Source organism: Clinocottus analis, unplaced genomic scaffold (genome assembly GCF_023055335.1).
Source record: "Clinocottus analis isolate CAN_PGR_092001 unplaced genomic scaffold, fCliAna1.0.p SCAF_24, whole genome shotgun sequence".
Taxonomy (NCBI): domain Eukaryota; kingdom Metazoa; phylum Chordata; class Actinopteri; order Perciformes; family Cottidae; genus Clinocottus; species Clinocottus analis.
The window spans coordinates 9969848-9985011 of record NW_027175976.1 but is presented as its reverse complement, the minus strand read 5'-3'; the positions used below and the strand labels follow the sequence as shown (position 1 = coordinate 9985011).

The 15164-nt window shown below is 48.2% G+C and overlaps 1 protein-coding gene across 1 annotated transcript in view; it reads left to right on the top strand.

Annotated features, from left to right (window-relative positions):
- The first annotated feature begins 7181 nt into the window (after window positions 1–7181).
- LOC137794003 (double-stranded RNA-specific editase 1-like) overlaps window positions 7182–15164 on the top strand; it is a 49945-nt gene continuing 41962 nt past the window's right edge. Inside the window, exon 1 of the mRNA XM_068590526.1 lies at window positions 7182–7351. The gene's annotated coding sequence lies outside the window, so the exon portion shown is untranslated. The remainder of the gene's footprint in view (window positions 7352–15164) is intronic.

Below are 15164 nucleotides of genomic sequence, written 5' to 3'. Positions count from 1 at the left end.
TATTCCCTTATATTATTTCCAAACTCCCCGTACAGGACTCCTGCACACACTCCATCAGGCGGCGTTCCACTCCTCGTGGGGGTCTTCGCCAGATCAAACAGAGAAGACCTGTCGAGATCCCCCTGAGCGTTGTTTAATGTCTGATGAGGAGAATCATACGGCGTGGGGCTGCTTTCATCTTCCTCCTCACGTTACAGTAGTTTCCCTTTGCAAACCGATTTAACTTCTTTTTACCGCAATCAATGTGAAGGGAGCATGATGATGTCATTCCAAAGTAGGCTTTTATCCAGATGGACATGGTTTTACTCCGACCACGGAGCACAATAAAATAAAAAAAAGTAATATAAAGACATCAGGCATGCAGCGAGGGGTGCTTATCTTCTGTGTTATGTTTGTGGAAATTGTCTTTACATTCTGACAGCGATCCATAAATTATATGCTAAAGACTGTAATAAGCAGCTCGCCAGACACGCTTTATTTTTATTATGAGAGTCTTTGAAGGGACCTCAAGAGAGGCTTGAAGTGAGGCCTTTAGGGAGGCCTGAATGGACATGAAGGGAGGACCGAAGGGACCTAAAAGGAGGCCTGAGGGGAGGCCTGAATGGACCTAAAAGGAGGCCTGAGGGGAGGCCTGAATGGACCTAAAAGGAGGCCTGAGGGGAGGCCTGAAAAGAGGTCTGAAGGGACCTAAAAGGAGGCCTGAAGGGAGGCCTGATGGGAGGCCTAAAAGGAGGCCTGAAGGGACCTAAAAGGAGGCTTAAAGCGTGGCCTGATGGGAAGCCTGAAGAGACCTAAACGAAGGCCTGAAAGGAGACCTAAAGGGAGGCCTGAAGGGACCTGACGGGGGGCCTAAAGGGAGAACTATAGTGATGCCTGAAGGGACCGAAAAGGAGGCCTGAAAGGAGGCCTAAAGGGAGACCTATAGGTTGGCCTGAAGGGACATGAAGGGAGGCCTTGAGGGAGGCCTAAAGGGAGACCTATAGGGAGGCCTGAAGGGGCCTAAAAGGAGGCCTGAAGGGGGGCCTAAAAGGGCCTAAATGGAGGCCTGAAGGGACCTGAATTCAGGTTTTTATTGGCAGTATAAATGTATATGTTGTATATGCGAGGAGTCATTCTTTCTCCAGTTGCTTGTTGTTGTTGCTATGTTTGATCAGAGTTGTGCTGGCCCCTCTGCATCGACTTGAATTTCATGAATCATATTTCCCTCTCTTCAAAGACCAGATCTGTGTACAGAGCATGACTGCACACAGAGCACCTTTGTGTGTTGGTTTCTTCGTGCTGGAGTTTCCACACTTGTCTGATTCTAGATCAGCTCTGGGCCTCCAGCTCAGGCACATAGTTCTCACTCATGACTCATTCAGTCTGCTGCGGGATGCTGGCGGACCTGGAACTAAACAAACAATGGTTGGCTCCCTATTTATCTGTTTGGTGAATAATAGAAGATTCCTGATGGCAGGAACCCCTCCTGAGCCTCCTGAGTGTGTTGGTGGTGAAGCCTCTGATACAGCAGAGTTAACCTGAGCGCCACACAGGCTCCTCCTGTCTAACATTATGGTTTTAACTTGTTCATAACGTCACTGAAAATCTGTAGCTACTTCTATGTATTATCAATCTGCGATGTGTTCGGGGCCTGCAGCCTTCTGCCACATGGATAAGAAGTCTGAAAAATGTTGTTCCTCTGCTCCTTCAGACCTCTCGTATGGCTTCTTGGGACTTGTTTAACAGCATTTTTTTTATCCAATCACTCTCTTTATCGAATTAAGAGCAGCCTGGTTAAAATGCATGGAAGGGCCTTCTTGAGACCCGAGACACGTGTGACCATTAACATGCGCTGTGATTGGTCGGTGGGGAATGAAGCTAGAAACTTCTAGCTTTCTACCGAAAACCAAAAAGCAAAAAAGTACAACAGCTGGTGTTTTAACTGATGACTCGCTGGTGGATTTACAGATGACGCCTTTTGCACAGGGGGTTACGATGTCATGAGTTGAATGCTGGTTGTTTTATTTTTTTTACATCTGCGGGGGGAGGGGCGGCTATGACTCTTCTGACGGTGATCTCCGGTCTGAACTTCTGCTAGAGCTTCTTGTGTTGCTCGGCAAGGAGTCTGCTGGTCGGGGAAGTGGCTTCCTGGGTCGGTCCACGCGTCCCGAGTGAGCTCCCTCCATGCTCCTGGTGGTGCCGTGTGGTCGGCCCTTTCTTTGGGTGGAGGTTGGTCTGGTCTGGTTCGGGTCAGGGCCAGTTTGAGCTTTGGGTCAGGGCAGTGGTTCTCAATTTTTTTCTGTCACGCCCCATTTTTAATTATTAAGGATGGTAAAATGCAGAGAATAATGCCCCCACTGAGGGATTAATAAAGGATCCTTAAAATAAATAAATAAATACACTTTTTTTTTAAGAATCTGCATCTCCCCACGTGCCCCACCTGTATCACCTCCGCGTCCCACTAGAAGGTCGCGCCCCACAGTTTGAGAACCACTGGGTCAGAGTACATGCCCTGAAGAGCGCTGCGTGTTGATCATGAACTGCCTCTTCAGTAGAAGCATGTCTTTGGGAATCATTTGAAATGTTTGAGCCTCAGAGTAAATGTGTCTTGTCAGCATTTTCCCAGGAGGACGATCTCAGCAGCTGTTCAGTGAGTAGAATATGGATGTATTGAACCATAATGACATTCTGCTCAGTCTGTGTTGTGAATGAATGAAAACAATCGTCATTTTGTTGATGTCATGTTTCTATTTTCATATCACACCTTCATACTCCGCAGCATCCCCAGATGTATCGGCCTCACTTCCTCTTGCTGCAGCTGGGTTCCTCTTGTGTTTGGGATTGTCCTGGCCTTCCCATTTGTGCAGTTTCAGTTGAAGAGAAGTGCTGCTGCTGCTGCATGCGCCATGCTGGTGTCTCGTGGATGGTCCTTGAGTCAGCGTGGAGCTGGTGGACAAACGATTCCTGTTGATGCCATCGTCCAAAACAAACAGAACTAGCTAGCTAACGTGTTCACCGAGTTTCTCCTACGCCGGCGTCTGGTTTGTTAACAGAAAATGCCGAGCTGTCAAGTGCCACGCAGGGAGCGTGACTGTCAGGCATTTGGGTCTTCAGTCACACGTTGTGTTTCTCAGCGTGAGCAGCGTCTCTGCTGGGCCAGAGAGAAGTCAGCCTACATGTAAAAACCTCTTAAAGTAACTGCGGACATGAAGTAAAGCTGCTGCTGGCAGACACATCCCTCTCGTGGTGATGACCTCAGCAGTAAAGACTGCTGGCACCACCTGTAGAGGTGGTGCAGACTCCAGCTTCGACTTCCATGTTTCTGCTTGTGGCCTTAGTTTTCTCCATGAAATAAAACTGTAAAGTCATAAAGAAATGCTGCAGTGACGTCACAGTGTATTCACTGTTCTCCTGCTCATTCTACTCCAGCCTGTCATGGATTCTGAAATGCACAATTAACATCATATTTTCCTATAAAGTAACAGCGAGCTAATTAGACTGAAAAAAAAGCAAATGAAATGTGTCCACAACCAGTACAATAGTAACAAGGCATTAAGACCAAAACATGGCAACTGTCATCAGGGAACTGGAGCCAGATCAATGGACTCATGATGTGACTCGCCAAGGACGTCCAATGAGCACCGAGGAAATCCACCAGACCTGGACAAGTATGCAGGAATATGTGGGAAAGTATACGATACGCGAGTAAACAACTCCAGATGTTTTGGGGTCGACAAGCTAGAATCTGATTGGTGGGAAGTGACGTGAAGGGAAGTAAATATCATTCACAATTAGGGATTCTGATTCTTTGGAATTGTTTGAACTTGTTGAATGAAGATTCTGCTCTTGAAGACGCAGTAAACAGTTTGCCTGAACCCCAATCCTGTCTCCACCATGTGGTACGTACTGTAACGGAACATGTCATCAACACTCACCCTATATTGGCCATTGTTTAACAGCCTCCCCATGGACACGCCCCTCATGACCACGCCTCCATGACCACGCCTCCATGGACACGCCCCTCATGACCACGCCCCTCATGACCACGCCTCCATGACCACGCCTCTATGGACACGCCTCCATAACCACACTACTGTGGACACGCCCCCATGGACATGCCTCCATGACCACGCCCCCATGGACACGCTTCCATGACCACACTACTGTGGACACGCCCCCATGGACATGCCCCCATGGACACGCCTCCATGGACACGCCTCCATGGACACGCCTCCATAACCACACTACTGTGGACACGCCCCCATGGACATGCCTCCATGACCACTCCCTCAAGGACCCGCCTCCATGACCATGCTACTGTGGACACGCCCCCATGGACACGCCTCCATGACCACTCCCTCATGGACACACCTCCATGACCATGCCTCCATGACCACTCCCTCATGGACACACCTCCATAACCACACTACTGTGGACACGCCCCCATGGACACGCCTCCATAACCACACTACGTTGGACACGCCCCCATGGACACGCCTCCATGACCACGCTACTGTGGACACGCCCCCATGGACACGCCTCCATGACCACTCCCTCATGGACACATCTCCATAACCACACTACTGTGGACACGCCCCCATGGACACGCCTCCATAACCACACTACTGTGGACACGCCCCCATGGACACGCCTCCATGACCATGCCTCCATGACCATGCCCCATGGACACGCCCCTGTGGACACGCCTCTGTGGAGACGCCTCTGTGGAGACGCCCCCTCCCCCTCAGAGAATATCTATTCATGCCACTACACGGTGGTGTAGTGGCTAGCACTGACGCCTCACAGCAAGAGGGTCTGTGGTTCGGATCCCGGGCGGGGCGGGGTTCGGATACTGGTCTGGCAGGTCCTTCTGTGTGGAGTTTGCATGTTCTCCCCGTGGCAGCGTGGGTTCTCTCCGGGTTCTCCGGCTTCCTCCCACAGTCCAAAGACATGCTGCATAGGTTAATTGGACTCTAAATTGCCCGTAGGTGTGAATGTGAGTGTGAATGGTTGTTTGTCTCTATGTCTGTCCTGTGATGAACTGGCGACCTGTCCAGGTGAACTCTGCCTTCGCCCCTTGACAGCTGGGATCGGCTCCAGCGCCCCGCGACCCTAATGAGGATGAGCGGTCAAGATAATGGATGGATGGATTTTGAAACCTAATTTGATGTTTTTGCCAATTGTTTTGAACCCTTTAAATTCTGCTGGGTGGTTAACACATTTTCTGTGTTGTGAATCAATCCAAACTGTATTATTACTTCATTTATTTTTGCTTCACCAAAACTTTAACACGTTCTCACTCCCATGGCCACTCGGCTCCTCGACAGTTTAGACAACAAAACTACTTTGTTGGCTCAGTAAAGGATCTCAGTTGTGGTTCAAATAACTGTGTCATGACGTACATAACTCCAAAAGAATCACTGTTGACTTCTGGTGTCACACAGCACCCAACGGTCTCCTGCAGTGCGTCTCACACAGCGATGAAGCAGACGGGTGCAGGGTCTCTCTTCACCTTTCCAATGATTTAATATGTACCATATTCTGAGGAGATACACCTGAGCTTCAGACACAAAGAGAGAACAAATGCAGCCATGGACGATGGAAGGCTGCTATGTGGCGACAAATAAAACCAGGAATAGAAATACGGAAGAAATATGTCGTCTAGACATAATAACCGCAGAAGTTTAATTACATTTTGAATAAATCAGAATTCAGTCTTCATTCGTCTGTGGAGCTCATAAAGATTTATGAGGCATTCATATTCAGTCTAATGAAATTCACAGCTGTTCTCACCAACACCACTAAACAAATGCTAAAAAGCAGAGGTCAAAAGGTCACAGTGTGTCATCGGAGGCCCTGAGGCATGTGCAGCTATTCCTGAAACACAAGCACAGCCCTCAGTGCTGCTAAATGATGTTTATGTGGAACGCCTCAGCTATTAAACTTTAATGAGTTTCCTTAGCGTCCAAATGTATGCGTCCAGAAGACAGAGGAATGTTAATAAGTGCTACTAAATCCAGATGTCTTGGTTCACAGATTTCACAGGGTACAACAATGCTAATTACAACTCTTATTGCATTTTTTGTTTGTAATTCCACAAGCAATTTCATTAAATTGTCAAAGTGCTGCTTCCCGGGTAATTCAGAGTAATTCTAAAGGCCCAGATGTGAGCCTCTGGGATAAGGTTAGACGAGGAGACGTGTCAGAAACCTGATGGCAGCAGAGATGCTCACAGGTCCAGGTCCAGAAAGGAGCTGCAGACTGAAGACGTGAGCCCGAGTCCCGTCTCTGTAAACACAAACGTGGAGGAAAATAAACACGCACTATGACAAATACACCAGAGCTTCAGGAACCAGTCCAAAGCAATGAGCATGTTAACACTTTACAAGCTTCTTTGGAGCTTCTTTTCCACAGTAATCCACAGTCCAATGTAAAAACCACTGAGCTTTCAGTGAAGGGAACCAGTGATACTAACTTCCTGTTGGACTCCAGAAATAGGTCAGCCCTTCATCCAGCCGTGGTGTCCCAGGCGGCTGGGACACCACGAGGGGGTCAGAAGAGCTGCAGAACAAACCGCTGGAGCCGCCCGGCCCATACAGAGGTGATCAAATAATGTTTATACTATAATAATAACAATCATAATAATAGGATGTTTTTTTTACAACAAAGCTGCGCCGTGAATTACATTTAGAGGGAAACGTATTTTGTAGAGGACGACGTTTGCGTTTGATGATCACGGGTTGCTCTCAGATGAGGGACGAGGGCTGCTGAAGAGATGGAACAGCTCAAGGCCTTCACCCAGAACACTTGTTGGACACGTTCACGTCCCGTGAGGACGCAGTTTATATCATACAACATGTAAGGAACCAGCTGGTGAAATGTTTCGCCCTCTTCTCGTTTCTCATCTCTTGCCACTGTTCAGAATAACTTGAGAACAGAGGCCTCGCGTGTGTTTCTGACAGCGATGTGTCCGTTTATGAAAGGCTTCCATCCTCATATGTATCATAGTGTGAGCCTGTATGTGATACCGTGTGTGGCTTACACACTCACACACCGTCACACATGGCGCATAAAAACATCTTCTGTCCCCCACGTGTCCAATCAGGAGCGCGCGCGGCGTAACGCGCCCATGTGACCTCGTTTTTCTGCTCCCGCCTCCTCGCTGCGGTCCAATGAGGAGAGGCGGCGTTTGGAGCCGCCAGGAGAGACCTCGCCTGGGTAATGTTGCCCAGTGATTTTGCGGTGCGGTTGTTCCCCCTCAGCCCGCAGTGAGTCCTCCTCAGCCCGCAGTGAGTCCCTCTGAGCCGCGGAGCTCGGACTGCAGCGCCACCTGCCCCGGAGCCCCGGGCCCCTTGACCGGACCCCGCGCACCGTAAGTCTCGGCAATGTGTCGCTTTCATATTTACATGTGTGTTGCTGCTTCAGTTATAACGATCAGAGGTAAATCTCCGCCAATTCAGAACTCCATAGAAAAATGTGTCAATTTAAGAAGGCGGCTCATGAGACAATCACTGCATTTTATTGAATAATAGAGCACGCGGATGAACGCGGCATGAATACTACAGGTGCAGAACCAGGCGTGTGCATATTAAAACACAACTTCTTCACCCGGGCACCGCCGCACAGCCCGGGGACGTGTCGGAGCATCCCGGTGATGCGACAGGCAAACCGGATGGACCGCCGGAACCACCGCGGCAACGTGTTCCGTCTGCACGCCGAACGGAAGGATCCGGGCCGGTGAATCAGACTCTCTGAAGGCTATTTGTGTAAAACAGGATTTTTGGCCGAATATCAAGTTATCCTTAAATTAATCGTTAATTCGGTGAAGTTTCGCACGTCTTTATCTTGACGCGACTGAACGCTCAGCGAGCACGACTCCTGTCTGTGGCAATATTATTATTAGAATGATCAATTCAACTATATTATTAGAATTATTACATTGCATTATAATACATTATTATTTATATGTCCTGTGTCTCTATGACATTGGTGATTACTTATTTTCTAATCAGCAGAAATTCATAGACAGAGAAGCAGAACATAAATCCGTGCAGAGACACGCTCTGGGCCACTTCAGCTTTGGTCAAAGTCAAACCGTGGGGGAAAACGCTGCATTTGTTCAATTAGAACAAATAGTTTTTGTGTTCGATAAAAGAAGAAACATTCATGAAAGTTGAATTTTCCGAGAAGTAAACTCTGTGTGTTGTGAAGCCAGAAAGATGAAAAGTGTTCTGGGAAACAGGATGCTGTTACAACGAGGTGCATTAATGCAAGCTTTTGAATACAGATTGGCTCACTCACAGTTTGAACCACAAGGTTTAAACTAGCATTTAACTACGATATCATAATAGATAAACAAAGGTCTCACACTGGACTCACACCAGGACCCCCGTGAAGCCGGCCCGGGGCCCTCGGGCACCAGGGAACCCTGAAATGACACCGCACTGTCACACACGCACACACACACACACACACACACACACACACACACACACACACACACACACACACACACACACACACACTGTATCATCGCAGGGTTCAGTCTCTGCTTCCTGCTTCTGGTGGAAATGCTACAGCACAAATCTTCAAAAGTATGTTCTGCACATTTCTCTGTGCATGTTCCTCTATATCAGTGCACACATGCATCATGTGTTCCCTCTGTGCTGCAGAGCCTCATGGCAGCAGGAGAAGTTTAACAGAAGTTGTTGTTAAAATAATCCGACGATGTTCATCTCAGAAGTATCATTTCATATTCGGCCTGATGCAGATATGGATCATTGAGCTCACAGCTCAATGTACCGATAGAGTCCAAATGAATGAACTTGTTTGACATTTAGTTATTGTCAAAATGCATGAATAAAAGCACAGTCCCTGTTATTCAGCATGAATAGCTTATTAAAGTTGTAGATTCAGGACTCATAGAAGGAGTGTGTTAAACATCCATTTCCTTGGAAACATGCATTAATTATGCATAACACATTAAAAGACTCTTCCAGTATGAAGACAGATCATGCCGTGTTATTCCCCGGTGAGGAAAACTGCCTTCGGCTGCAACACAACGCCGATTTGGCAAATTCATTTGTGCTGCGATTACTTCTGGCCTCTGCACGGCTCGGCTCGACTCGCCCAAGGCTTCTTCTGCTCTTGTCTTCCACTTAGCCTACATGCACAGAAATAGAACTCAAAAGGCGGATGACAAAATGCACGTTCACCTCCGTGCGTGTGTGTTCAGCGTCGGTTCAGTGTGACTCCATCAGTGGGTTCCTCAGCAGAAGTGGACTCATTCTGTGGTTGTTCCTGCACATTCAACAGGATGAGAAGTCCTCACTCATTAAAGGATCTGTAAGTAGCAGCATACAAGAACGTTGCCTTCCAGTAGTTCGGATTGAATTATAGTTTAAACACATAACTAAAGACCATTGGGCATCTGATCAGACATTAAATGGACAGTTTGGATTCTTGGTGCTTCGTACACATCGTGGTGGGAACAGAACAGTATTGAGGCTCCAGTTGTTGTGAGTTCAGGAGGCCCGTCACGTGTCATAATGACATGAAGCGTCGGGTCGGTGCAGTCTGCCGGGGGCTTGAACTCCGGTCCGGGACAGATTGGTGAGGGAGGATCTCCTGGCGAGCCTTTTATTCTACCAACTCCTCCCTCCCTAAAGGGAGCCGGTTCCCTTGAGATTGTTCTTGAAGAAGTTCCTCCTAGAGGATCAAGCCGACTCATAGGAGCTGTGACTCTCATGCAGGAGGCAGAGCTCAGCGGATGAATGGCATCTTGTTCATGTGTTACACCCTGACTTCTGTCTTTAAAGCAACATTTAGAGAAACATGGAAGGACGAAACTACTGGTTATTGTCATTTTGATGAATCTGTGTCATTCTGTGTGTTCTGTTTATTTATTGATAATTCATGTTGCCTGTCTTCTCCCACCAACGTCTCAAAGAAATGAAATGAATGACATAAAATAGAGGAAAGAATCAAATGTCACGCTGGACCGACGTTTGACTCGTTGGCTTGATGGATGATCTGCTCGGCACATTTCCACTCAGTGAACGTACTGGAGGTAAAAAAGGGATAGAAAGGGATTTACATCTGTCTCAGCCCGTCCTCTCTCTGGTGTCAGACCGATGGGACAGTCTCTCTGGTGTCTGGTAGCCGGTCTGAGGCCAGGCTCCACTCCCTGGGATTAGCGCAGCAGACTGGGCGGTCAGACCGTTTCCTAGCGTCTAAATCCTCTTGTAGACAATGGACGTGCCTTCAGCTTAACCCCGTGTCGGACACGACTCAGTGGACGGTGTTCACAGCACCGTGCGGTCCGTCTCACGAGGACGTGGATGGAAAAGGGAGCACGCCCTCACTCAGTGGATCATGGATTGTTTTACTGTGATCATCCAATCGGTTTGTCCTTTTCCTCTTTTGTCCTTTGGAATCACATTCAGACACTCAGAAGGTTGTTATTATGAGTATTATATCTGCTGTGGGAGATGTGTTCCCAGGTCTTTTCCAGCCAGTGGTTCCCAGCTGTTGGGTTGTAATATTGTTGTGTTCTGATCGGGTGCGTCGGGCTGATCAGCAGCAGGATCACCGAGCGGAAAACCAGCTGATCAATACAACTGCTCCTCGTACATGGCGTCGTGGTTTTGGATCTGGCTCCTCTTGGTCCGTCAGAGCCCTCCTGGCCGCCCAAATGTACTTGTTGAGGGACCTACGGCCTCCGCTCTGTCCGCTCCACCAGACACAGCTACATCTTCCCCAAAGGGAAACCCTCTGGACGGCAGAACGCCTCCATCCAGGGTCCCACGCCGCGGGGCCTCGTGGGGTTGACACACTTCAACACATCCAGCTTCGCCACTGCCAAAAGAAAAGCAGCATTTATAAATATATTTGCTGTTGATGTTTCTTGGAGAAACAAGGACGGCCTTTGTTTCATTGGAATTAAACGCTTTTAATTTTACAAAGCGTAAGCTGCTGAATCTGAAGGTTGTGACTCAGGAAAGGTACTAACAGATCAGCTGGATCACACCTCTGGTCTGGTTCCCTGTCTCGTGTCACTCTGCCGTCCAAACTATTTCCATTTCCCGCCTTAACAATGCAACTTTGAGAGTGTTAAAGTTCTCAGCGATGTACAAGCACTCCTCCTTCATCTTTAGGACAGCTTCCTCCTGAGGCTGGACAAGAGGAAGTGCTCTCATCCCTGAGAGGCCAGCGCCTCGACGGAGGACAAGAGGCCGACCAGATCTGTGCTGAAGGTGACCGTCCTCGGCGTTGCAGGTGGACGAGTTAGTCTGTGAGCGGATGCAGGAATAGTGCTGTGCATTTGTTCATCACTCATTATGATCCCACTCATTATTTTCCTCACCTCAAAGCCGGGTGATCGGGCCCTGCTTTGTTTGAGTCGGTGCTAATATTAGATCTGTGCTGTAAGTCAGAGGCAGAAGCGGGGTGAGAGGAAAGCATGCTGGCAGCGAGGCAGATGGCTTCTGAAAAGGGCCTCAAAACACAACGTCAGAGGCGGACTGCGATGTGTGGTTTGGAAATATGCTGAGCCAATGGGATTGGATGCTGGAGCAGCAGGTGAGGAGATGTTGGAAGCTCGAGGCCTCTAAAAGGCTGGGATGGGCTTTGGAACGAGAGTCACAGACTGAGAAAGACTTTCATAGCGCGGCCGTGTGGTTTGGATACAAGCAAGAACACATCGGCCCACCGTTTGAGTTCAATGACGGATTCAAGAGACGTGTTCAAAATGAGGGTAGTGTCGCCATCTTGCTCCACTGTTGGATGAGGTTTCCTCTCGGTCCTTGCTCTAACTCAGTGGTTCTCAAACTGTGGGTCGCGACCCTCATGATAACTTTAAAAAAAGTACAAAGTACATGGACATACAACTTCATTAATAATACATGGCTACATGTCTGTACTCTCATGGAAATGTTTGCGTTACGGCGTTAACAGGTTACGCCTGCACGACTCGCCGGTTCTTGGCGACCCTCCTGGATGTTTTCAGGGTCACAGACCGCAGCTGATGATTAATGTCCAGGACTCAAATAGTGAAGCTCAGTCTCTCAGGGTGAACTGGACTCGGGCAGCGACCTTTCAAGGAGTTTGTGCCACTTCATTTCCTACAAAACACACACGTGACGATGTTTCGTTCGCTGGTGTTGGTTGTGAAGATCTTGGTCGACAAAACAAACCTTCTGCATTCCAGTTGGTATTGCGTGGCCCTTCAGTTCCATCTGGTACTTTTTGTGTCTCATTGTCACCATCATCATTGAGAACCTTCAGACTCATTGTGAGCAACAGCACATTCACTGCTGTGTGAAAGGTCCACATGCTCTGTGAGCTCTCCCTGGTCTTGGTCCTGCATGTCATTCGTCTCTAAAGGCTCGCTGTATCGTTCATTGAGCAGATCTCATGCTACGTGATATGAAGCTTTTGAATCAATTAAAAATGACCTTCCTCGCCCTCCGCAGTTGCTCCTCCCACATTTGTGTGAAGGCCGTTTGTCTTTCTGCAACTTCTCCTCTTAATTAGTGTCTGAAAGGACGACTTCCAACGATTACTCTTGAATGGATCCCCACTAAAGATGGCCGCCTGTCTGCTGATATCTCCGCCAGGACTTCCACAAGCTCTCCCTCGAGGCTTTGAAGCACATTTCTGGGAGCTCCATCTCTTAGTGGTTGTGAGTGCTGGCCTGCAGGGGTCTCAGATGAGAGGAATATTTCAGAAACCACACAGCCACCGCTGGAAGGAGCTGAAGTGGAGAGAAAAGTAACTGACCACAAAAGTCTTCTTTTAGCATGAAACCCCCCAACAGCATCAGTCAGACGTCTGAGACTTCTAACCAGCTTCCTTTATTGCTTCATACTCTCTTCTCTCTCGGTGCCTTTGAGTCTTCTCTCCCTCACGACATGGACTCTTTATAAAAAGAACCACAGACAGCATCTTCTTTCATGTCACACATCGCCTGCGTCGCCTGCATCTTCACTGACTGCGTTAGCATGCTAACTGTCGCTTTTTCGGCTTGAAGACAAAGAACAGCTGGGCGGATGGGAATTAGATCTGCAGCTCTTTGGTCATACACGGACACAGTCAATTGTTGACCTGACGGTGGCGCTAGATGGAGAGTCTGAGAAGTTACTGCAGTTGGTCCTGAGGGTTTGATCTTTCATGTAAGAAGCCAAATGAGATGCTCAGAGGCGCTAGCAGGGGGGAAGCGCTTCCACTTCCATTGAAAGGTACATCAAATTAACTGCAATGAAGTGAACGTCTTGATCGATATCTGTAGATCGTTCACTCATCTCTTTTTCTCCGCCTTCAGGCTTCCTTTGCAGGGTGTGTGTCGATACACGTTTGGCTGCTTCAGTTTCTGAGACGCTGATGTGAGCGTTCCCACAACCCTCTGTTGAGTCAGCGCTATTCCTCCTGCTTTTCCCCACTCCCTCTCTTTTCCCCGATTATTTCCTCGCTCCCGTTCCTGTGGTGGGAGCTCAGGGCCGCTCTCTGCTGCTCTGTTGTGTTGCGCTGCTGTCAGGCTTTAATGTTTCACAGGGCGCCGCTTTGATGAAGCGGAGGGAACGCCGGCCCTCATTAGCGTGAGTCAGGCTATCAAGAGGCCGGCTGCTGAATCATTTATCGCTCCATCTTTTCCTCACCTGCTCTTTAGTGCATTCAGACACACACACACACACACACACACACACACACACACACACACACACACACACACACACACACACACACACATTAAGTAATAGCAGCGCTGTGATGCAGCAACCGTTTGTGATCTGTGTTGAGATATTGGAAGTGTTGGTGATGTCATTTCCTCTCAGCTGTAATCGTGACACAGAGCCAGCTGATACCTGCAGCCGCTCAGCATCCATCACTGAGGAGTGTCAGCGCCTCTCCGTTGAGTCCAGGAGGCTGTGGACGTCCTGAAGTACAACACCGACTGTTTCCACCAGCAACACGCTGCCTTTCGTTCCCTCGCTGCACAACATGAGTCTGTCATCATTCATCTGCTGAGGATCCTTCATGGAAACCTTTCATTTCATTTCCTTTTGCCGCATTTCCACTGGATAGTACACAGCGTAGTACACAGTGTAGTACACAGCGTAGTATACAGTGTAGTACACAGTATAGTACACAGCGTAGTACACAGCATAGTACACAGCGTAGTACACAGCATAGTACACAGTGTAGTACACAGCGTAGTATACAGTGTAGTATACAGTATAGTACACAGCGTTTATTTAAATATTTGCTTTAAATTAAATAAAATCTGGTCTTGAGTAATAATAATAATGATAATAATAATAATAATAAAAATGAATGTTACCTTAATATTGTCTGTTTGGCTTCGTCGCTCACTACAATATAACAAGTTGTTCCTTTCAGCCTGTGTGTGTGGGTGTGTGTGTGTCACACACACCCACACACACACACATTAAGTACATCAAAGCAGTTCATTATATTTAAACTAACGGCAGGATATTTTATTAATCAAAGCAAATATTGAAGTGAAAATATAATAATGTTGTGTGTTTGTATTCATCTCAACGTGACGATAACAATAAGTAATAAGAGTCAACGTGTGTCATCTTTGACGGTTGAGATTCAAGTCGACGGTGAAAACAAGTTGGAAAATAATGTTTTGAACGAAAATCTTCAAAAATCCAAATTGTTAGTTCAGACATTTATAAAACGTTAAATCCTCTGCCAGCTCTCACGCAGGCCACGCCCCCTGCGGCGCCGGGCCCTGCTGGGATGTGATCTGGTTCTGTACGAGAGGTTGTGAGAACCCAGAACCCCCGACTGGGCCTTGATCCCCCGCCTGCTCCGCCTCACACGCCGTGAGGAAGATGAAAGGCTGCAGAGCGAAGACGAGGTGAACTCAGGACGCCACTCGCTTACGCAACACTGCAGACGCAATCCAGCCTTTTGCTGTAATCACTTCTGACAACACACAGTGCAGTGTGTGTGTGTGTGTGTGTGTGTGTGTGTGTAGACTGATGACTCATGGCAGCGCGGGCCGTCCACCTGGGAGTCAGAATGAGAAGTGAGAGCAGCTTGAGGATTAACCTGAATAAACTCGGCTCGCTGAGTCATTGTTCTTCAAACGATGGAGCGCTGCGACGCGCCGCACGCAGCGCCGGGTATTTCAAGAGCTGGAGGGATTAAAAGAT